The sequence below is a fragment of the Passer domesticus genome, chromosome 1, assembly GCF_036417665.1.
Source record: "Passer domesticus isolate bPasDom1 chromosome 1, bPasDom1.hap1, whole genome shotgun sequence".
Lineage (NCBI taxonomy): Eukaryota > Metazoa > Chordata > Aves > Passeriformes > Passeridae > Passer > Passer domesticus.
In genome coordinates, this window is record NC_087474.1 from 11,127,065 (window position 1) to 11,152,669 (window position 25,605).

General features: G+C 38.0%; 1 long non-coding RNA gene across 5 annotated transcripts in view; it reads left to right on the top strand.

The window, feature by feature from the left end:
* The first annotated feature begins 18,808 nt into the window (after positions 1 to 18,808).
* LOC135282692 (uncharacterized) overlaps positions 18,809 to 25,605 on the top strand; it is a 35,582-nt gene continuing 28,785 nt past the window's right edge. For 3 of the 5 annotated variants that reach the window (XR_010348797.1, XR_010348762.1, XR_010348833.1), the window contains exons 1-2: positions 18,809 to 20,456; positions 24,491 to 24,612. This is a non-coding gene — a long non-coding RNA (uncharacterized LOC135282692). Of the gene's footprint in view, positions 20,457 to 23,583; positions 23,825 to 24,490; positions 24,613 to 25,605 lie in introns of those variants that run through there. The other 2 variants (XR_010348825.1, XR_010348773.1) reach the window with 2 other exon arrangements.

The following is a 25,605-nucleotide window of genomic DNA, read 5'->3' on the forward strand; positions in this document are numbered from 1 at the left end:
CACACGGGTGGTTTCCTGGGGCCCATCAGGAAACAGTAAGATTTCCCTTAATTCTGTTTTCACTCCCTCACTCCTTTTCCTGTGCCTCAGATTAGGAAAGCTCTTGTCTTGATTTCATCTGGGCCACGATGAGGAAAGCCCCTTTTTCCCTTTCTCACTTTCTGTAAGGAAGAACTAATGCTCCTTCCTCTCAGTGTGCATTAGTTCAGCTTTTCTTTTGCTGTCCTAGTGTTTCTGTCTGTAACCCTGATGTGAGCCCTTTGCCTTTCCAAGCAACCAACAACAGCAGCAAGGAAAAAGCAGAGGCCCTGCTGGCCTCAGACATTGATGAGCCTCTTGCAAATGCAAGTTCTGCAATCACACAGCAAGGGACTCAAATAACTCATACTGGTTCCTAAAGATCAGTATGACCTATAGATGAGCCTAGAAAAAGATTTTTAAATCAAAAATATTTGTTATGGTGTCTTTTGAAGACCCTGCATGATCTTCCATTTGTTCTTCTTTTTTTGGTTTGTTTTTGTTTTGATTTTTTTTAGGTGAAGAAGGATAACATTCCTTTTTGACATCATTGCCCCTACAGTGGACAAACAAACCATTCATTGTCTTCTCCCTCCATGGCAGCAATATGGGGAAATATGTAGGGCTTATTCCTTCTTATTCTGAACAACTTTTACTTTTGCTTGGCAACACAATGGTAAAGGGAAATCTGTTCTTGAATTAAGAAATTAGAAATGTGGCAATTTAATCAAGTATTTCATTCAGGAAGAATGGTTCAACAATGAAAGCAATCATGGAAATTAAAGTTTTGAAGATATTTCATAGACCAACTACCAGTGACTGGTAGGGTCCTCAAAAACTGCTGTTGTTTTCAGTTAATGGCTGTCACCTGTTTCTTCCTCCCCCACAGAGTCAGCAGAAGCACCCTATAGCTGCACCAGTATAACAGAGGCATATGTAAAGTTAGGAAAAATTAGATTATGGGGAAGAGGAAGCATGTCTTTATATCATTTGGTGAAGGAAGAACAAAAAAAATCAGATTTCTTTGGCCTGTGCTTTCAATAGTATAAATACACTTAATTAAAAAATTCACGCTCTGTTGTAATCCAAATTTCCTTAGTACAGCAGATAATTTCTGTCTCAATTCCTCGACACATAATGAGAGGAAACAACAAAAAAATATCATTGCATCATATGTTATTACTTTATCAGTGCTTAGGTGAAAGTGTAGAAGCTTTATTAAATTTATTAGTATGTATTGGGCTATGCAGTCCTCTATGGAATAAAGTCTGTCCATGAACCCGTAAAGGCAAACTCGGATTAACTCAAACTTGGGTTAAATACTGGGCAAAGCTTAAGGTTTCTGGTCTAAATGACTTAATTGAAAACAATGCCTAGGAACAAACCAAGAACAAAGAGAGACAGAGCAGGCTGAGAGTTATGGGCAAAAAGGGAATAGATTTTTACACTTTCCACGGCCGAGGAAAATTTTCATGCCACACAAAGCAAGAGAGGATATATTATAGTTCCTTGAGGTATAACCTTTCTAAGACTTGTTGTGGAGAAAACAGAGGGAAAATGTCACTCTTCCTGGGAACAGAAGAATTAACTGTTGTTCTCCAAATTTACTTATAGGAGGCTCTTGAGTCCCATACATTTCTTTAGTCCAGTATTGGGGATCACTAGTCTAACCAAAGCAAGGTCTGACTGGAAGGAGTTTATTACCCACTGCTGTAAAACATTATAATAATAAAGCAAATTTGAGAGTAATTTTGTTTCAGATTAAAGTAAGTGGCTTTGGCCTTTTTTTTTAATTTTATTATAAAGCTGTATTTTAAAAATATATAAACACTCTTTCCTGTTAAATTTTTTTGAAAAAGTTTATTTTTTCCTGATTTGTTTCCTGAAGATAAAAATTAGTTTAGTATTGACCAAAGATAAGATTAAAAAAACATACTTCTCACAAGTTTCTGTGAAGCTGAAAAAAATACCTTTCCTTAAAGAAGCTTAAAGTAATTTAATTCTATGATTCAAACTGTGGATGAGTAAAAAACAAACAACATTCCAAACATTCAATATCTTTCATATTTCCTTCCATGTGAAGACCTTCATTGGAATATAAATAAATGAAATATATGTTTGCTAAGCAATAAGAACAATTCAAAATTCATTAATGCTTATTGTCGGCAAAGCTGACATAAAGGCACTTTCCAAAGATTCCCATTACCAGAGATCTTCCAACTTGCCATACCCTGCTTAAAACAAGGAAGTGTTAAGATGAAATCACTGCTCAATTTTGAAAAAAAAACCCTTGCACATATGAGAGTGGGGGGAAAAAAAGAATAGAGGTATGATTTTACCTTTTGTTATATAAATGAGAGAATCTTCTATGTGATCACTTCATGTGGAAAAAGGAAGACAGCTTACCCCAAACCTTTGAATTTTAAATTTACACCTTTTTTATTAGTTTTTTTTTTTAACTGCAAGAAAAGAAGAAAACACCTTTTGCTCCCCAAAATGTAAACTCAGTATAAACTCACTGAGATTTCAAGATAAGATTCTCTCAAGATTTTTCTAGAGAAAGCATCTCTCAAATTTTATCAGGCAAAAGAAAAGAAACTCCACTTCCCTGCAAAATTACTGGCTTTAGACTTTAATTTTGCTCATGCAAAAATAAGTTTCCAGTTTTCACTCATGAAATGAAGGCAAACTCCATCTAAAGGGTATAAAAAACTTGCTAGACTCTTTCATCTATTTGATTTCTTGCCAAGAATATTTCTCATTTTTGTTTTTCTCAAAAAACAAACCAACTTTAAGTGAGATCCACACAGATTCTAGTAGAAGTGGACAGTGTATCTCCAAATACACCAAACTCTGTTAGATTTTATGTATTCTGCATTTTGAGATAAAGTTTAAATGCTGACTTACAGCTTCAGGGTATTCTTATTAATCTAAATTTTCCATTTTGTCTTAGCCACGAGGCACATGCAATGAATTCAAGATTTTGAAAATAAAATATTTTCTAAATACCTCTGGCATTTACTTCAATTTCATCTTAGTTGGTGGAGCATTTCCAGCAGTTCTGCACGACCTTTTGGAAATTGGCTGGAGGTTCAGAGTACCTCTCAGATGAAGGGTTAAAGCCACTGCATTGATGACTTTTCCCATTACCAGAGAATTCCTCCAGGGATGTGGCTGTGTGAACCTGTGCCATGGCTATGCAAACGTGCAAAAACCTGTCAAGTCTGTTCGAAAGGCAAGCATTTCAGTGAAGCTGCATTTACTCCCTTGGTAATTATTACCACATTCTTCACCCACTTTTTCTAGAAAATTTTGTTCCTGTTCAGATTAAAAAGTGTCACGCAGAAAGCAATTCTACCTTGTACATTATGCTGCAATACAGTTTAATTTTTCAATGTCTCTCGACAGTTCTCATGGTTTTCAAGTTTGTGACTAGAACAATGCTTTGAAGAATATAAACAAGAGTAGGTTATCCAGCAAAAGTCAGAACTATGATTTTTAAAGTAAAAGCAAAATTCAGAGGATAATGTACTCCAGTTCAATTCTGGATTTTAAAAGAGAAATATTATATGCTACTGGTAAAGTACTATATTAGTTGAAACATACCTAGTGCATCAAATAGTAAATATGTACCTGGAGAACAGTAAATGGGGTACAGGCATTTAAAAAACACAGGGAGAAATTAATTAGACAGGTCTAAAACAAGGTGAACAAAAAGACTGCAGAGTATAAAAACATTTTCAAAAGCAGATTGAACACCGAGAAAAACTGGAGGCAGAGTAAACCACAACAGTTCTTCAGTTTACCAAAAACTAACCTGGCTGCTTTCTAGTGGACAGCAATATAGGGAATAATTTTCAGCCCTGTGAGCAGTGCCTCACTCTGCCTAGCACTGGCACTCTTCTGATCAATTAACAAAGCATTTCAACTCACTTACCTGGCGCTTAACTCCTTTTCTAGAATATGGGGGAAAAAAATGAATTTAGCAAACTGAGTCAGCTGGTTCTTCAGCCAGATGCATAAGAGATGTTGCAAGCAGCAAGAGTTTGCCACTGCAAAAGGAAAGCAGAGCAGAATGCCAAGTATTCCATAGCCACAAACCTGAGATAAAACACCTGATTTCATAGAGGGGAAGAAAGAGCAGAATAGATTTAATCTCACTGGGTTTCTATAAAACATTTGATATGCAAAATTAGTTCAAAGGAAAAATAGCACATAAGTTAACAGCAGATAATGAATATGAAAGCAAGGAGACAGCAAAGGTTGCAATTTTCCTGGCTGGGCTGGTTTTAAAAGCACACATGGGTGGGGGAAGGAGTATCTGCATGCACAGCTCTTTGGGCTGTTCTTCCAATGGTGGTTACTTTGACCAAGGCAAAGCTCTGGGTGGCAATGGAACTGCTCATAAAGGCAATTGGCAAACAAGAAATATATGAAGCGGTTTTTTTTTATCCAGGACAAGATTTCTGTAGCTGCTACAGGAGTTGGGGAAAAAGAGTATGTGTTCAGGGAGTCCCTGAGAGAGCGTATTTGTCTTTAAATGAATAGGCTAAAAGGGTTTGGACTAGCTTACAGTTCTTTTTTCATCACACCATATCTATGCATTACATAAGATCTTGATAATCTGATTTTAGCCATTTTCCTCAAGAGAATTCAACCTTAATAAACTTGGAGTACATTACTTTATCTGTTCCATTGATTTTTTTTCTTTACCTCCTGTACCCTTCCTTACATGTCCATTGAGCACCATGTGATCTTTAACCCATATATTGCTGAATATTTGTGGGCAGAGGGTAGAAACAAAGCCACAAGAAAAAAAAAAAAAGAGAATGATCAGTGAGCTGAGAATTCTCTCTCCAGTATAGCTGTACAGTGCAACCTTGTTACTTAACAGCAAGTCCAGTATGACTGTGAACACAGTCCTTCCACAACACTGTAGTTAGCTCATAACAAAGTAAGATCTTCTTCTCAGATGTTCATCCAGATTTAGGAAGACATATTACTCGGGGGTTTTTTTGTGTTAACTGTGTTTGATGCTGTAATTTGACACCAGTAGCCTCATTTCAAAGTATGCACTTGTTCCTGAGAGCACAAACACAGTCCCCACTGGGAGTTCATCCCTGTCAGGGTTCCTCTGGATACGGAGGCCAAGACTCTGGGGAAATCCTTTGTCTTTGTTTGCACCAGCACCGATTATGAGCATATGCATCCAAAGACCTTCTCGTGAGGAAATTATCTGTATGAATCATCCTGTAGAGCTCAGGTGATGAGCAACAGCAGTGGAGTTGTTCAGTGATTTTAAACTGCTGGTTCCCGAAATAAGGGTTTGCTATATGGAGCCACAGTGTTTCCAAGGGCCTTAAAAAATTCTTTTGTGGCACTTAATTTGCCCAAATGTGATGAGCCACACTTGAAAAACCCAACAGTGCCACTGGCAAAAAGTGCAGTAGTATGGAAAGAAGAGGCAGCAGGAGAAATATTTGAAAATCCTCTCTATATATGAGACCAAGAATTAATTTTCTTACCAAAACCTGAACTTCTCAAGCAATAGAACCTGTGTGGAAACAAGCTGCATATGTAGCCTGATTCAAAAATCTCAAACTAGACAGACACTGACAATTGGCCTGAAGGATTCCATGGCTCTATTTGCTTCTCAGCACTTCCCGAGGGCTGTGTATGTGGTTCTATGATCAGTCCTGACATTCAGTCAGGAGAAAGTTGTCATGCAAGATATACTATCATTCAGAGCTTAAGTTCCTTGCTCAGTCTTTTTTTAAGGAGATCTCAGATTCTCACATCCAAAGGACTATCTTTAAATGCAATAAAGTCCTTTATAGCGAGCCAAGCATCATAAATATTCAAAAGCCACAGTTGGAACATTACACATAATTGACGTTACAGAAATCTGTTTCCTCTGGCATGACATCAGAGATTGTCAGATTGGGAAATCAAGAGGATGAGCTTCACACTTGCCAACTTTTCCTGCTAATCTGTGTTGAAATTTTTTCTTAACAAATCCCAGCAATAGCAACCCTTCCCCCAGTCACAGCACAAGGTAGGATTTTCCAGGAAGTGAAAGAAAAGCTGTTGGCCCACATCCGTCTACTATCTAAGGAACAGGCAGCTATTGTTAAAGAATTTTTTTCATTGCTTATAATCCTGTTTCTTACATTCTGCTTTAGGGTCACCAGTTAGGCCACAAGACTGTGGAAACAGGCATACTGCCAGTTCCATATAGCAATATACAATTGGGTTATTTCTACCCTCTCCCACCAAGGAGGAGAAAATTAGGGGAAGTTAGATGTTCTCTTTTGAGTCAGCTTATTGACATTCCTCATTGTTGTTTTGTCTGTGTTTATGATTAATGAGTCAACAGAGGATTTCCACTAAACCCCACAGAAGCTGAACCATCAGTCTCTGTAATTTCCATGAGCAGCACCTGCAACAGCAAGGCTGCAGCTGAAGAGGTGCACACCAAGTACGTGTACTGTGCCTCATAGTCAGCAATCTGCCTGCACAACACACAGCTACAACCAGTTCTCCAAAAATGGAGGCTTCCTTCCTGCTCTTAAACAATTCTTGCAGAAATGACAGAACTGTGCAAGGTCTGCTACTCCAGTGCCCAGGGATGCACCTCACTCCGCCAAGAAATCCAAACATTTTCTTCATCCCTTCCTCAGAGTTTCACATTAACCTCTGGGCACTGCAGTATCTCTACCACCAGCAATGCCATGGTGTTAACCCTGCTGTCCCTTTTCCCAGCATGACTCCACTCTGACTCTCACAGGACTGTAAGGAGCAGACAGGTTTTTTCTGACTTGCCTGCAGCCCAGAGAGGCAGAGGTGAGCCCATTGCAGCAGAGCCAGAGCATCCTATGGGAAATGCATCACTTTCCTCTGGGGTCGTCCTCTCCTGAGAGCTGGGAGAGGGAGTCAGATAAATTGTTTCCACTGATGGAAGAAGTTATGAATACACATATTTAAAAAACCAAAAATAAACAACTTGTCCAGCAAACGCCTGTTTACTCCCTAACAGAAGGTGAACACTATAAACTTCTGTATCCATATCACAACTTTTTGAATCCCCAAAACCTTGGCACTCTTTACATATTACAAGCACAGCTTGGGTACAAGAAATTTTGCAAACCACTGATAGAGAGCAAGTTTCCTCTATAAAAGTGCACTAATACAGCCCAACCAGACATCGCTGGAGCGCGCAAAGTTGAAAATCAGAAGAATTTTGACAGTCCTGTGAGCTTGAGTTTACTGCAATTGCATTACAGTCGCATGTACTTAAAGTTGCTCCAAAACAAGCAAATAATGTCATAATTGCCTTTCCTTGAGCCTGATCAGGTAGCCACACTTGGGCCACCATACTGCTAAGTGGGATGAACAAGGGTAAATAACACAGAATATTTCAACTGCTGAGTTGAGAGACAATAAATAATTGTGCTCTGAAAATAATACTGATTTTTCTATACACTAAGTACAATTGATGAAAAAAAGCCTAGCTATATATAAGTTTATTTAAAGAAAATACTCTATTCATGATTATAAAACATTTCCTTGCAGCTGTAATATTCATTTCACATATTTATTTTAAGCATCTCCAAAATTCTCAGAACAAGTAGGGAGCCCTCCTAAAACCTGAAAAAAAGTCAGATATTCTTTCAACATCATAATATGTTTCAGCCCCACAAGTTGCATTAAAGCAATAAAGACCCACAGGATTCAAAGCAACAAAGAGTAATTCCTGCACCTACCACACTCTGCACCCAGCTCTATATAGAATACAGCAGCTGCATAAGGAAACTCAGCAGTGATACCCAGCAGGAGCACCAGGCATTAAAAAAACCTTGCCAAATGTTACTGAAAGAGGGAAAAAAACCCAACAAAGCACCAACAAAAATATCATCAAAAATCCCCATAAGCACAAATCTTTGTTACCTCCTGTAACGGGATTTTGGCCTGATCTCCAGCTGCAGATTACCAATATTGCTTTGACTAACAAGCCTTAAAATTAGCTAAATTTTGGCAAAGCAAAAAAAACCGTCAAGTAATTAAAATAAAATAATGCAAAAATATTCCCCCATTCACTTCAGCACTGAGCAAGAACAAACTCAAAAGACAAAAGACACAACTCCATCCACCTTTGCTTCGTCAAGACCACCTGCAACATCTACATTCCCTTCACGGCCTCCAAACTCCCCCAGTTTGCCATCAGTTGTTATTTAAATCTTTCATCTGGGGGCTACATGTTGAAACAGGTTCTTCACACCTGGATACTGCCTCCCACGTTATTAAGAGGTCACACAAATTTTCATTGACTATTTAAAAATATCAGAATATGGTCTAAAGCAAACATACATTAACGGAGTACTTAATCTTCATCTTGTTTACTAATGCTTATTGTGATGACTTCTGTTACATATTCATGAAATATGGGGCAGTTATAGTACACACATTGCACTAACCAGTATATAAAGATGCAAAATGAAAACATCTTTAATGGGGAAAAAAACAAAAAACAAAACCAAAACCACAAAACCTAACGAAAACTCAAAACCTAACAATAAAGACAGCTGAAAAATCTTTGTCCTTGTTGGCACATTATCAGTGACAAATTTCAAAGCATCAAGAATTACTTAAATTCCCAGCTGTTACAGCTGAAAAGCACATGAGACTAGCAGAAGATTAATAAAAGTTAGAATAGGACTACACAAAAGAAAAAATGCAAAGTCAGAATGGGATATGTGCCAATAAGAACAAAATTAGAGTAATTATTTGGATGGGTTACAGGCCAGAGATAAAAACAAGATAAATTCTCAGAAAACCGGATTACTAAGAAAGCTTTTTGAAATTAAAAAGCAACATAAATCAAAACAGGATGAATGACATTTGGATAATATTATTTGACTGATTAAATTAACTTTTAGTTAGAATAGTGTGGCAAGAAAAAGAGATATAATAGCTATAAAGAATTTTTACAGCCATAACAGAACAGAAAAACTGATAAGCTTGATGTGAATCTCTCCTTTATTTGAGCTGTTTATTATTTCTATAATGCTTTTCTTTATGTTACTACTTAGGAAACTGTTCTGAAATTATATCAGTTTTGATGGTAAATATGCTTATACCTCGATCATTGTTTAAATTATTTGCCTAAGACAATTCAGCAGAATATTGAATGAATGTACACTAAAATTGCATTTTATGAGATAACAGTAGATTCCTATTCATATTTCATAGATATCAGATTTGAGAGAATTTTGTCTTTTAAATTAATTATAGAGGATATGAACAATCAGAAAATTTGTATGTAGTAGATATAAACACTTGCATCACAAACCTTCTTCATTTATTCATGTTAAAACAGTATCACATAAATTATCAATTCAACCAATGCCCACCACATGCTTCAGATCCAGAATAAGAAATAACCATAACTGGTTTTGAGCCTTCAGTAGCCAGTGAATTATTGGCAAATTATTTTCAAAGAATAAATAGTTTAAAACTAATTGTAGCATGTTCAGAGATAATTCACAAACATAAAAAAGAAACCTAATTTGTCATTATCAATTTTTTCTTCCAACTTTTTCTGTCAGCTTTATTTAATGTGAAGCACTAATGAGCAAGAATAAGATCTGAGATGAGATTGTCTTTCTCCTCTGGAAATTAGACAGATGCCAAAATGTTATATCTTTCTGTTCACCTCTGATCTAGCTCTTTGATGTGGTAGCAAAAGGTCAGAATAATTCTGACTGCTAATGACCTCTGGGATATAAAACAGGCATAACTTGAGCAATCTCTTGGTCTAACCTAGAGAGGACAGGTATCTAAGTGACAGCAAGAGACCAGCAACTGACCCCACTGGTAGGCAGCCTAATGAGAGGGCTCATGCTTCTGTTAAGAAAAAGGATAAGACTGGGAGATTTTCCTAAAATCATCAGCAGACACACAAAATTCTGTATGAGACAGTTCATCTGTCCTGATACTCCTGTGCTTATCATTGGTGCATAATGGGTTCTTTGTTGCGACTAGGTTTTTCTATGTGCTTGGATTACTAGTGGCTTTTTTAACCTTTATTATTAATTTTTGAGGTGTTTAAATAATTTTTCTTCTGTTGCAGTTCATAAAAGAGCATGTTTCTGCTCCAAGAGAATTCAAGTCCTTGGATTAAACTGGAGAGGTGCAGTACAGACTGGAGACCACAGGAGAAATCCTTGTGGGCAAAGGGGAAGGTCAGAGCCTGCTGCTTGCACACAGAGATGCAGAGGGACTGTGGTGCTGTCACACATCTCCAGGCTGAGCAGGGCAGGAGGGGAGGCCACATCTGGCTTCCCCTGTGCTCCCATTCTAGGCTGCTGCCCTGGTTTGATCTAGGAGTTCATCTGCCTATCTGCAAATATATCAATAATAAATAGGAGATAAGTGGATGATGGTTATGACCATTAAAACAGGATGGGTCTTTTTGTGTGAGTCTTCCTTGGCAGCAGTTCTCAACACAACAGTATTTGTGCTGCAACAAAACAAACCCCTGTAGATATTCATCCTTTTAGAGGAAGGGTGATGGGTCCAAAGTCAAAGACAACTGCTCATTGAGCTGATGCAAAGTCTGTAGCTTTCTCAAACTGAGTCACTATTGCTGCCAAGTGTGAAGACTCCAAGGACTACACACTAGAGGGAATAGAGCAGCTCCGAATATAAGAACATTTCTGCTTTAACAGGAAAAAGATTTATCAACCAGATATTAATGTTTAAATACAGTAATTGTTAAAAAATTCCCTCTCCATTCACATTGTCTTTTTCTTCATGAAATAGTTCTTTCGGAATATTTTTAAATCATGTGAACTGCTGCACTAAGTTGTTATGGCAACTGGAATTTTGAAAGTAAATTAATTTTGCCATAAGATGTTATTAAGACCAGGTAAGGATGGCCTTGAATAATAATATCTCCTTTTTATTTGGAGAGGATATGCTATCTCAAACTTTAACACTGGTTTTTACTTAAGCAAACACATGTTATTACTATATCAATGATCTTTAGAACAAATGCAAAATAATTTTTTTCATTTTTGCTATGAATTCTTGGATTAGACCTTCTCACCAGCAGCATATCTTATAATAGCAGGGATTCTATGATGCTTAAGTAATTTGTGATATGTCTAGTAAAAGTAAACAATATCAGTTTTCCAAAATGGAAAAAACAAAACAAAACAAAACAAAATGTTTCAGTTTCAAAAGTTGGGTTTTATCCTGTAGCATTAAAAATCTGTCCAGTTCTTGTTCTATTTCAGAGTGCTATCTGCTGTATCTACTACTGACACTAGCTTTGGATCTCTCTTACTCGGGTAGTATAATACTTTCTCAAAGCAATACTCTCCCTGGAACTGCTGGAATAAAAGGACAACAAAAGCGTGATCTCAGTTAATAATGAGATAAAGTAATATAACAGGGCTGCTGTAATTTTAATTTTGTAGGATTTTTAGAGATGGCCTAGAGACATTAACTCCCTCCAGAAGTAAGCAATGGCTCTGACTACAGCATGTAGGATGTGGATGTGCCACCATAAAGGACACACCTTGACTCTAAGATCCAGGCTGGTGTCTCAGTTCTGCAGTGTGGCTTCACAAACCTCCCTGTCTAAAAGAATCCTGGTTTGATGCATTCATGCTCCCTGCCTCTTATTCCTTCCATTTGGTAATGATAGAACACACCTGCAACCGGGTCATGAAACAGATTACATTAAATTTAGACTATATACATATATTTTTGATTTGTTTTTTTATGGCACTGATGTTTTGATTAGCTTGCTTTGAGGGGAAGTACAAAAAGAACTGACCTGCCCCCCAAAGGCCAGACAAGTGTCTTGAGAGCCTTGTCATTGTAAATGAGTAACCGAGAGAAGCAAGCTCCTCCAAACAGCAATCATGAATGCCACATTGTAAAACTGCTGCTTTAGTCAAGTGCTCTGAATCATCAAAAGCACCAATTTCCTTTCAATAAACAATCAAAGACATGCCCAAAACTTCTAGAGAGTAATTCTCTCTTCATGCTCTCTGCTTATCAGTTCCTTTTTGAGGTATAAAGCACACCTAGGAGCATTTCAGGAACAAATATTTTAGACATTTTAACTTACTGAGATAGTGAAAAGAAAGTATTATAGGGCATGGTGTTTTGTTTTGTGAATGGCTAAGGTAGACAATGGAGAGAATGCTCCAAATCACTGAACATAGATGTTGTTCCATAAAAAGGAAAAAGGATGGCATTGTGCCTTATCCACCCTGGAATGTTCTCATATGAGTTCCCATTAGCTTCCTCAGATGTACCATGCCTAATTTTGTCCTTTAAAGTTTTAATTATTTGAAATTCAGTCCCACAGACTGAATAATTTGGCTTCTGATTTTTTACTTTGTTTTGTCCTCTGAAATACTGGAGTTTATCCACGGCTGAAAAAGGATAAGCTGGCTGTAGGTTGACATCTGGTGATATTTTTGACATTAGATCCCCTCAGATTTTGGGATGAAAGCAATCACCACTTTAAGTGGAAGGAAAGAATACCTCCTTTGTGTCATATAGGTGGAGACTGTTCTTTTCTCTTTTGGTCTCAATAGCAGGGATAGGACTTCCTTCTTAGCATCACCTGGAAGATTTGTTTAGTAAAATAGATATTTCTAAAGCTCTTAATCTTGCCTCATCACCTTCTGTAGTTGGAAATGTAGTCTTTTAACTCAAGGATAATGTCTCCTGTAGGCTGATGGTGAATATTTGTTCTATGATGTTTGTGTTGTGTTGTGCAGAAGAGGCAGCTTCTAAAGTCAATGTTGACTGAAGTTACTTCCCATTTCAGGGAATTGGACTCAAAGACCTGCAAGGCACTATCCAGACCAATGCTCAAATGTCCTGTCTGGTGACAGGAAAATGTTTAATATCACTTTGAGTTAAGATTTTATCATTGAAATGCTTATGAATTGTGATCTTTCCATTAAAATGTCATCATAGATATCCTGAATACTTTTAATGGGAACTTTGAGGCGCTCAGCTTGGTTTCAAGGTTTAGATGCTTATTATAAATTGGTAGAAATTTATCCTGGAAATAACCTAAAATTAATGCTTTGGCATAAGAAAACTCCTAACTTCCTGCTATGGTAGTCTGCATAAATGATTCACTTTATGTTTAATTTAATTTCAATGAATGTTGAGTAATGAAGTTTATACACTTGAAAAGGAAGTGTGACATAAGGTAAGCAGATTGTTGCAAAAGAAATTACTCCAGGTCTGGTCCAACTCTCATTAAATCAGTGGAAACTTTCCAAATAGGAGTAGGATGAACCCACAATAGCATAAACCCAGACTGAAGTCAGTGGACCCACTTTGGATTTACACAAGTAAAAGTGAGACTGCAACTTTATTTCCCGTGTTTGGCAGCTGCAGTACAAGGCAGGCTCTGATGTTGCACCTTAGGTGGAGTTTTGCCCTCTCACAGTGATTCACAGATATCCCACTTAGTCACTGAGGGTTCTCATCATCAGTGCAAACGCACTTTCCCCAGTGTTTGCTTAGGCAGTCAGCGTGGCACTGACTAATTTCCTTTGTGAGTCTGGGTCTCACTACTGTCAGGGGCAAGGACGGAAAAGCAGCAAAATTATAGAAGTTAACTTTTGCACACATAATGTGTAATAAATGCAACAGATTGGGATCCACAGAAAGTGGACACTTGGAGAAACTCCAGTGAATCCCACTTTACCATCAGAAAAACAATCTACCAAAAAGAACCCAGCAAAACTATATGGGAGAAAATTTATTATATGTTTTAAGCAGGAAGTAATAAAGCAAACAATATAAATAGAGCAGATAATCAAAGAACAGTCTCAGTCTAACCACAGCACTTTAGTAAATCCCATTAGGCAACTATTTTCACCTTGAAACAACTGAGCGTTTTAAAAGCACTCAAGTTTTATTGAAGGTGAAGAGCACTTGGGCTTTTAGATTAGTCAGGATTTCCCAGAAATTCCACTCATCAGGCTTACCTTGGAAAAGATTTAAAGTTTTGCATGGATTCCTATAAATCAAGGGAAACTCAGAGTAATGTAGAACTTCAGGACACACCAAGAGAAATCGTATCAAGTGTCCCCAAACAAAGAGACTTGGAGGAAAGCCTTAACATATAAATGCTCTCTAAAACATTTTAGAGATATATTTAACTGTGATGTTACAATTAAACTCAAGAAACTTAGTTTTAGGGCTGTAAACAGCATGTTCAGCACTCAAACATGACAGCAGAAAGTCAAGTCAGTGCACTGTTTTGATTTTCTCTGGTATTCTTGGAAGTAAGCTGTTTCAGACCCAGCAGCATTTTTCCTAACTCCAGAAATGCAATGGACTGCGTACACATGCAACTTTGTTTCTATGGTTCCTCCTTTACAGTAACAGAGAGAGGGTTAATTGCATATCTCCACAATTTCCATGTGCTACAGAAGCAAATGTGTAGATGGCAGCATGGTGCCCTGTGCTCCTGGGAGAGGTTCCACAAATAAGTACCCACATGTATGTTGGACGAGTTCATGCTGAAGTTAAATATGTAAGGAAATATATTATTATATCATAAGAACTACCACCTGGAACTTCTTATTCTAGGAATTTCACTCGGATCCATGTATTTCACATAACAGGTATGAGATGGGGCTTTGCTAATATATTTAATAGTGTAGTGGAAAATCTAAAAAATCTCTCAGTGGAGTGGAAACATCAGAAATGTAAAAAGTCCCACTGTATTAATCAGCATAAGGAGCTTCTGTGAAAAACAGGTATGTACATATACACATTTAAAATAAGAATTATTGCCACAATTAAATTCAACTGTTGAATTTAACAGGCATTAATATAATCTAATTTACTAATAGTGCATATTTGCTACTAACTTACTCTTGTTTAACTACTGAAATATTTTTCCTCTGGGTTGGGTGTAACTGCCTTTTTGAGACCTAGTATTGTCCAACACCTTTTATACACTATCTGTTTAACACTGATGTTAAAATTTCTGTAAGTTTTCATTAAAACACCTGGATACAGCCTTGCATATGGTTGTACACTGGGGTAATACTTTCAGTCATATTTGCCTTTCCATGGGTGGGTGGTTTATATTTATTCAGTGTCTACTGAACATGTCCATGAGATTCATGTCCTGCCAATTTTTTTAAGTTCCTGTCTTATGTTCATAAATGTGGTATGCATGAATCACCAAAGATTACAAGCTACAATGAGGGTTTCTTTATTCAGGACATGCATTTGCTCCCAAAGACATGAATTCTTCAAATAAAAAACTCTGAACCTGAGACATCCACTGAGTTATATTGTATTGGTTGTAGGAGGTCTCAGCCTCTGCATGCCACTCATCTTGGTTGTTTATTCCACATATATAATCCTTTAAAATAAAGAATTTATTAGAATTAGACTATAGGTAATTTAGATGCAAGGAATGTGACTGTGTGCTGTAAAGCTCAAGTTGTATGAGCAAAAAAATCTCTGCCTTAGATGCCAGGCATTTATTATACACCACATAGAGGGATGTCAAGCTCTTCCATGGGCTCACAGCTGCTAACACAGTGAGCCAGCCTGCCTGAAGTCCTGAAGAAAGAATATATTTCAGAATACATTTTCTACTTGGACCAAGTTCTTATCTGATAGTAGCAGCTGTCTGTCTTTAAGATAGGGGAAATCAGTGTCATGTCAGGGCTTAGATAGCATTTCTTTCAATAGTGCACTGGCAGAAGTATTGCCTAACTTGAAAAAATGGCAAGAATACTTTCCCAAAAAATGTGCTTCCCTTAGCTGAGTCCCTAATTTGAGGGATTAAATGAACACCATTTCTTTTTAGGGGCTGGGTTTTTTGAGAGACCCAAGAGATCAGGAAGGGAGCCTGACTTCACCCTGGAAGCTCACACTCCCTGGAGGCACGTTGCTGTTTTCCAACAACCATTGACACCTGAAGATTTCTTCCTTCTCTGTGCAAAGAGTTCTGGATTTCTCCCTGGAGGGAATTTCAGGGTGTACTGGGCTATAGCCTCTATAATGACTGAGCTCATTTAGATCTCTCCAAAGGGCTTCAGATTTGCTGGCTTACAGATAATAGTGAGAGTGGAGCTGCAGCAGCTCCACTTTGCGGTAATTCTCTGGGGGTTGCAAAAAAAAAAAAAAAAAAAAAAAAAAAAAAAAAAAAAAAAATCCAGGAAGAAAAACAGATACTAAGGAAGCTAGTCCATTCTAAACCAAGATTAATTAGTATCTGACCCACTGTTATAAATTATAGTTTTTGTCAGTGCTGTCCACAGCTGAGGTCAATCCTAGACACCTTTATGTGATCCTGATCTTCCAGGTATTACCCCTACAGCTATGCCTAACCTGACACTGTTGTCAGGACAGTAAAATCCCCTTACAAGACTTGCACAGTATGGTTGTGAAGTTAGGTAGATAAAAAGCAAAACTGGAAGGCAATAATTAAAAGCAGGAAGCAGAACACCAGGGGACCAGAAGGATCACCATTATAAATACGTGCTGATGTGGGCAGGGAGACAGAACTTCAGAGAGAGACAGAGACCACAATCACTTGGTAAAAGCGAAGAACAAAGAATACAGGACCTGCCACATTAACTGAAATAGCAGATGCTCCATTTTGCTCATCTGGAATAAGATGAAAAGTTCTTAACAATGGGATAAAAATAGAAGATCTAATTAGAAATTTTTTTTTCCTCTTCAATTTTTTGTCTATATGGCATAAATTACAAGGGAAATATATCCATGCTTTATGTTAAAAAAATATTTTAGAAATCTTATCTTTTTACCACAACTAGGAACAGTAAACTACCAAAGACACTTCAATTCACTTCCTCAACCTGGAAAAGATATACTAAATCACAACTGAGTCATGTCAGCTGAAGAGTCAGCCCTTTGGAAGGGAAGAGACTAACAGGGTAATTAATGGCCCCAGCTGTGGGTTCTATATATTAATTGATTAAACCTCTCACACCACAAGAATTTTTCATTTTGGATGTACTCATACTTGTGCTTTTTAATTAATTAGAAAATTGAGAGATGGAGTCTTCTGGTTTGTTATCAGCTGAATTAATTCAGAAAGCCATTTGTTTGGGGGGTTTTTGGGTCTGTTTATTTGTCTGTTTGGGGTATGTTCTGTTTTGTTTTGTTTTTCTGAGGCTCCCACTCTGAAAAAAGTATGTTTCTATTTCTGGTGGAACTATAGGTAGAGTTTTTGACGTTACTGAGTGCTTCTGATATACACCAGAAAACAAACTTTTTACTTTTAATAGATATCCCATACTGCCTATGGGAGTAAAAAATAATACATGGCCCTATTATTCAGAATTGTATCACAATGTGTTGGTACTGAGGACTGCACTTAAACCTTGCCTGTACAACTTTAGTTTGTCTTTTTGTGACTTTGGAGTATCTTAGTTCTACATATGCATAGGATTGATGTGAATGTGGAAGGTTAAAGTTATTATCATCTCCACTTCTGTCCAATGAAATAAATAAAAAACAATACAATGCAATTACATCTTTCCCCCATGAGCCAGGCTTTTGAGAAGCCTGTCAGGCAAACTGTGAAATAACATATCCATGGAAAACCTCAGCCCCTGGGGACATACCCTTAAGTGATCAGCAGGGATAGTGAGGAAGGGTAAACAAAGATCTTCCACTCCCTGCTTTATAACTTAACCATTCCTAAGCTTATAGGCACTTGTGTTCAAAACACATAAGGAAGTGTTTTAGGTAAGGAAAATTCTTCTCCCCTATTTACCAGAACAGGGGTATCAGGAACCAGGGACAAAGAAAGATGAGGTAAACCATTAGTGCAAGAAGAAATGGAAACCAAACCTTAATATAACCCTTAATTCACAATGTCTTCTGTGTTTATCTAAATATTTATTTACACAATTGATAAACTAGCATATATTTTTGGGGTTTTTCTTTAGTGTGAACTGTATTTTTTTATGTTACTTTGTTTTAATAAAATAATAGAGTCCTCTATATCTCAAAAAAAATTAAAATTGTTGGTTGGGGTCTGTTTGACATTGAAATGTACCTAATATTGTGCTGATTGTTCTTCACATCTATAATACTTGTCATGCCAAAAGTTGTAGTTTCTCTTTTCATATTACAAGCTTTATGAAGAGTTTGTGCTTTCTGCTAAGCATAACATGTCACAGTAATTTAACTCAGTACTAATAAACGTAACAAATAACTGGTGTTTTACCATTACCATTCAAAGCCTTGGACCTCGATGGGATGGTTCCACTCCTGCAAAAAAAAGGTAGCCTTGGAAGCATCTTTTAATAAGATAGCATAAGAGATTTGTTGAAAGAATGAAGTTATAATATTCAGAATACAGCTTTATTATATGCAAGTGATAAAAGGCCTGGAAAATTCTATTATTTTATCAAAGTTGGGGAAGAATTCAGTTGTATTTCATGACCATTTTTTAATCAACCATAATCAAAAGTGTTTCATTTTTAACTTACTTTTTGTTAGCTGTCTTAGCCTGAGAAATGGGAATGTCAGCTAAAAAGTAAATGAAGTCATGAAAATAAAATTAAAGTTAACTTGATAGTTTAAAATGAATGTTGTATCATGATAAAAATGCAGAAAGACCTGAAGGAATATTTTGAACTTTTGTGAAAGAATAAACTGGGTCTTACAAACCAGCTGAGTTGAGAGGTTTTATGGCCAGCACGTTATCAATTCATTGCAGTGTGTGAATAAGAATTAAACAACTATAAAAATGATCCAAAACCTCAATGACCAACAGTGTTTATTTGATCATTAGTATAGTAAGTATTGTCCACAGGAGCAAGAAACGTGGCTCAATAGGAGGAGAATTTATAGTTATTTAATGTACAAAAGGATTACAGACTGTTCAAAGCACTGAAATGGAGAAAGACATATTAAGTAACATAAAAGTGATGAAAGTATCCTTGTGTTGCAAACAGCAGTTTTGTGCTGAGATCAGTAGACTGAGTTTGCAGTTCCATTGTATTTTCTAATCTATTATTTATTTGGGATTCATTTTGCACTGTTCAGTTCTTCTACCCCTTGGGCTTCCCCCATCTAAATTAGATCTGTGTGACATGTCATCTGTTTAAAACCTCCACCACAATATGGAAAGAACTTTTTGTTTTCCCATAACAGAAATTAAAATAATACCATTTAAGGAAAGTGAAATTATCATCCCTTCCAGGCCTCTTCATAACTATATAAGAAAATTGACCTTTTCAAATCTTGGAGTTGAATTGATATTTCAGAGCTGTACAAGATTTGGACTTGAATTCACCATTCAGAAGGCCCCATATTCAGATAGCTCAGATATATACTCACTGTTCTGTTTAAATTTAAGTCTGGGAGACAGCTGAAATAAATTCTTAGTTCAGCTTCCTGACTGGCTGCTAACTGGAATGTCACCCCAGAATTCCATCGATGAGTAAGGTTTTGTAGACCATAAAAGTAAGACAAGGACGCATTTTGTTTGCTCTAGGAGGTCTGAAGTGTTCATTTATTACATTTTTACTTAGGGCTTAAAGAAATTTGATTACTGTTTTCATGGATCCTGTCTTGATATTTTACATAGTGGGAGGAAAGGCACACCCAAGATTGTCCTATGGAAAACACTAAGGAACAATGGACCAGGAAAAAAGAAGTTAATTCCTAATACCCCTACAGGAAGCAGTACTTTTTTAAAGGTTACAGACCTGGTAGGGGTGATGTTTCCATCACCATCATGATTTGAATATTTCCAGTTTCCTCCTTCTGTAATATGTAAAGTGGGAAACAATTGCAGCTATTGAGGATGAGCTAATGTTCATACTGATGAGCATGTCATTAAATTTTCAAAAGATATGCCTAGGACTCCATTTTAGAAGGCTGAAACAGTTATGAGAGAGGATCCATGCTGACATTTGTAAGAAATCTCCTTTTACTTATGATGTTGAATGCTCAACACGGGTACTGACCTTATAGAAAAGACCAGATGATGAGTCCCTCCAATCTGAGCACTTAGAGCTCCCTATGCATGCTCTTGTTTGCTCTCTGCCTCTCTCACATTTGTTCTTTCTCTCTGAGCAGGACAGGGGATACACATGGTTGGTTGAAAAGTAGAAAAACCTCCCATAATGACAGGTGATGCTGCTGGAATTTCTAATACCCTGTTAGGTTTCCCTTGTGCTTTTGCATTTATCTCAGTCTGTAGGACTGTGTTTGCTTGCATGGTGCATCCCAAAGAGCTGTGCCAAGGGGTGTCCCCAGACCTGCAGCATGGTTCAGGCTGACATCTCCTCTCCAGGAACATGCCACCTGATTAGGCTGCTACATCACCTTGAGGCTTTGAACTCTTCAAATCTTCTAAACCAAGCAGCCCTGCCAGCAGGGAGGTGAGAAATTGTTTTCAGGCTACCTTTCTTCCTATTTTTCTGTAAATGTTTTCAGACTTGATAAACTAAGGTCTTGGTCCTGAAAGGGGATGAAGACATCATTACATGCCAGTAAAGGTGGTCGAGAAGAGAGCTACTAAGTTAGTCAAGGTCTGGAGAATGTCTCTTATGAGGAAAGGCTTGAGTTGGGCTGGTTCAGCCTCAAGAAGAGGCAACTAGCATAGGACCTCATTAGTTTGTACAAATATCTGAAAGGTGGGTGCCGGGAAGATGGATCCAGGCTCTTCTCAGTGATGCCAAGCACTAGGACATGAGGCAAGGGGAAGAAAGTGCTTGAACATGAATGAGAACTTCACTGTGCAAATGACTGTGCACTGGAACAGATTGCCCAGAGAGGGTATGGAGTGTCCCTCACTGGAGGTATTCAAGAAGCCTCTGAATTGAATCCTGTGCCATGTGCTCTGGATGGTCTTGCTTAAGCAGAGGGGGTTGGACCAGACATCCACTGTGGTCCCTTCGAATCTGACCCATTCTCGTCCTTGAAATGAGACAAATCTCCCACCTCTTCCTGTAAAGTAGCTGACCTCAGTGGAAATTCAACTTGCACAGGGCATAACATGATCAGGCTTGAGACACTGAAAGGTTGTCTAAAAAGTAAAAGAAACAGTGATTTGCTTGCAGTGGTTGTGTAAGCAGGGTACAGACACCTGAAGCTCTAAGCGTGTTCAATGTATGTCCCTCACATACTGATGCACATATATTTCTCTGCCTTACAAAAATTAAAACAAGTCACTGCCAATAACAACCAAAAGGAAATTATTTCTCAGAGGACAATATTCTCTTAACAAATATTAAATATTGCTATTTATATAACATGCATGAATAAAAATTAAAACATACTCTCATGTGATAGCTGTCAACACTGTTGTGGTTTAACTCAAGGTGGCAATTATTTTGTGAAGTTATTTTCTATACCATTTTGGCACCTGCAAACATTATTGTCCCAACACATGCCTGCAGAGATGTTTTTGTTTTCCCATTATTCTGGTTATGAGTTGGAGATAAAAGTATTTGCTGTTCTAAAGAGAAATTCCACGCACTTGAATAAGATATGCATTGCCATTGCAGAAAATTACAGTAATGTTAACAGCACATATCTCAGCCTATTTTCCCTGGACAATACTGCTCCTCACTATCCTGTCTGCCTTCCATCCATGTCTCAGGATCTCTCTCAGGAGTGCACCACGCCATGGGGCCCACAAGCAAAGAAAGGTTTTAGGTGCATTTTCACAGACACAGTTTAGCTCACCCTTCTTGGGTGAATCCCATGCAGGGGAATTTTATGTGACTTATGTGGGGATCAGCCATGTCCCTGCCTCATTCCTGAGAGACAAGGCAGCTGCAGGATTTGGCTCTGAGGGGTTCTTCAGCTACACTGACCTGGGCAGCATTTGTCCACCCAGGAGTAATGGTGTGAGAGGGTTGATGGCAGCTCCAGGCTCTCAAAAGCAGGAAAGTGAAATTGACTTAATACTCCTGCTCCTCTTCCATATTTGCCATCCATTTTCTCCCAGGTTTCTTTCCAGTCCTGTACCAGCTCTGCAGGTTTTCTGATCATCTGCCAAGATAATTCAGCTGGCTAACCCTGAAAACAACAATTTCCATTTTTTTGTACCTCCAGCTGTCTCTCAGTGCAGCAGTGGGAGCCCATTGCCTACTGGGTCAGACAGACACCAGTGCCAGGGTGCCTGCAGGGAGAGATCCTGCATCAAAGAGGGAGGTGGCTGAGGGGGAGGCAGTCCATCACCCTGTGCAGCAGCAGTGAACTGCTGAGTTTGTCCCTCTGTGCCTCCTGGCCTAGGTATGGACACCACACAGCACCCTGTGGAATCTGCATCTCGTTCAGGGAGTCCTGATCTTATGGAAGTGTTACAAGTGGGATTGCACTCTGCATTTAAACATAAAGATGGGAGATTCTGTCCCCTAAGTGGCAGAGGCTTCCTTTCTGCTTTATATTGCTCCTCTTATACTAATTGGAGGAAACTCTGGGTGCTTTCCAGAAGAGCAATAAGCAACGGAACCAGTATTTGTCATGTGCTCCTCCTCTCCACGGGGAGAAATCTATGTGCAAGGGAATGGTCTACCTGAATTTTTAAAAACCATTTGTACACACACTCATATCCAAGCAGACAAACATATTTATTTTCCTCTTAAGGGAAGAAAGGTCAAAAAGAATCTTGGGATAATTACAATGAAAAGAGTTGAAGCTGCCAATGATGCTGTGTGTGCCCCTGAAAGTTTTTCTATTGCTTTAGTATAGTTCTCTTGGAGCATCCTTCACTGAAGCTGTGGGAAATAACATGTGCTGAAGAAAAAACACATTTGGAAATCACCATAAAATCTAGTCTGCATGTACCACATGGTTGCTGTGCCAGCTGCAGTTACTTCACCTCTTTAAATAGTTCTCTTACTGAGATGTTGACTTTTACAAGCACAGCGTTTCCATGTTATTATTAGTACTACCAGACATCCCCCACAATAGGGGGATTTCCTATATTCCATTTGGAAGACCCGCATCCCTTGCTGACATAATTTAGGCTATCACTGTGTTAACATTTTTGGTAGATCCAGGCAGTGAGCAGAGTGGATTGCATAGGAGCAATGCAGGTCACAGTGTTGTTGGGCTGGCTGCGGGCATGACAGCTTGGCCTCTTCCTCAGTGTCAGGAGGATTTCTTAGAGAGTGACAGCATCTTGTTGGTCCACATCCTTCCTCCCAGCACCACCAATCTCCAGGTCACATTATCCCAGCCCCAGTTCTGTCCACCTGGGCAAGCTTTCATTCTCCCCTAGTTTCTTATCCAAGAGCTTCAATGGCATCTCAGCAAGTTTCTGACTCAAGCAGTCATTAAGCAATAGGTGGGGGTAAAAAAAGGGGGATCTTGTTATTGCCAAACCAAGTTAGGTGGTGACCTCAAGGTGGAGAGCTGGAACAGTCCTCATGGGTCATGATCTGGTTTCATTGCATTCTCCAAATCTTGATTTATTTTTTTCAGGTTGCCTTTTGTTTTTTATTTAATAGATGTATCAAACTGTGGGACATGTCACCAAGGCATGAGAGTATCTTCAAAGTTATGACTATGTCAGCACAGTCCTGACCTGCCACTGCCAAAGGAGTTAGCTGCTAACAGAGCCATTCTTGGTGTAGTCTGGTACCTGGCACTCTGTGAATCCTCCCCTTCGCATTTTTGGATGCACTTGTCCGTCCTGACAGAGATCATTATTCAGAAGCTGAAGGTGTTTCATGGATAAACAGTGAGAGACACTGCTGGAAACTTTTGCAGTCTCAGCTGCCAATATCTACTGATGGTGGGAGTCCATGAAAAATTTATCTCAGTTTATTCATGTCCAAGAATATCACTTTTTAATAAAATTGTAACACCTGAAAAAAATCTCAATATCATTTTTTATCTTTATAATACAGCAACAAATGGCTAAAAAAAAATGGTGTCTTTCTTTAAAGCAGAAAGCCATCTTTGGCCAAAGACCAAAAATGAGAAATTTTATGCCAAAGGCTAAATGACCAGGAGAATAATTATACAGGTCAGCTCTTGATGTTCTTTATCGCAGACTGTCCAACATTAACATTTTGTTTTAAATTTTAGAGCTATAAATGAAAAATTTTGCTCTCATTCTTAAAAGAAGTTTTTATTCCTTGGATAAACAGAAAAATCAACAAAGCAGATAAAGCCCAAAGGTTATTACTTCATTAGTAACTCATACTTTTCAGTTTAATTTTGATCCCTAGCTTTAGGCTGGAATTAATTTTTTTTTCCACTGGAATAGAATGAAAAATTAGGGACTGTAAACCAAAGTCTCAAAAGCCAGAGAAATGCAAGTTTCTTCTCATTCCTTTCTTATAGAATTGCTTTATTTCCAAAGTCAAAATCTGAAGACAATGCAACTGCCGTTCCTGTACCCCAACTGTAGCACTCAAAAGCTGCAGAGGAGACAAACAAGTCTTTTTCTTTTCAGAATCCAGTCCAGTTAAGCCATAACAGGAAAAAAACCCCACCTTCCCTGCTAGAGGCCTTACATCTCTCTTCTGGAGGCATTACAAAATAAGTTCTCTCTGGAAACCATTCCACTTTACAAGGGTATGTTCATGCTTTCGAAATAAGTATTCCAAAACATGAAAAATAGTGTACTTTAATTGAAATAGTTTTCAGGTAATCTTTTTTCCTTATTCACAGGGGTATTTAAGTTATAAAATCAGACAGGATATAAAAGCCTTTTCTCCCACAAATGTAATTGAAGCATACCAATAAACACCTTGGCTTTGGCCTTTTTTGTAGAGCTACTGAGTGTTCAATAAACTGAACAACAAATGTTATTAGTATTAAGTGGCTAATAAAATCTTATTTATGTACTCATGTTAACAATAATCTGCTTGTAGAGTATGCATACTTCCCTGTTAGCAACTTAGAACATGATTTCCAAGAACCTTGCACTGCTTCAAAGAAATAATAGCCTGACTGTGGTCTAGGCTTTACTGGAAAATGGATAGAGTGATCATTGCCTCAATTAGCACAAACATCACCTATTTTACTGCTTAAAAGCTGCAGAGGAAAGGGCAGCTCTAGAGATTTTTCCACTGTGAAGTAAATCAAAAGCAAACATGAAGGGATTTTTTTTTATACACATGCTTTACCTACATTTCCTTTTCTTTAAAGAAGCACTCAACAAGAAGATTTTAAACAAATTATTCTGCAAATGCTTTGAGAAATGTACTCATAAGTTGAGAGTCCTTATAAACACATTCAGATATGCTGTCAAAATGGATAAATTAACTGTCCAGACTCCTGTGGCAGTGTGTAATTCATGATGGTTTATGTTACAAAGCTCATTGGAAACTTTAACAGCTCTGTCTAAAAAACTTTAAGCCTGTTGGGAATGCAATAGTAATATCCTATCACAGGCCCAGGCTAGTGATGGTACATTGCCAGTCTGAGAAGCAAACAGGCAGATTCCTGTAAGGACAATGACTGGCCTTGGAAGAAAGTGGTGAAAATGGTGCAATTCCACAGTCAGCAGAAATCCCCACCAACTCCTGCTACACGGGACACAGCTGGGCTGCTGCCATGGGCAGG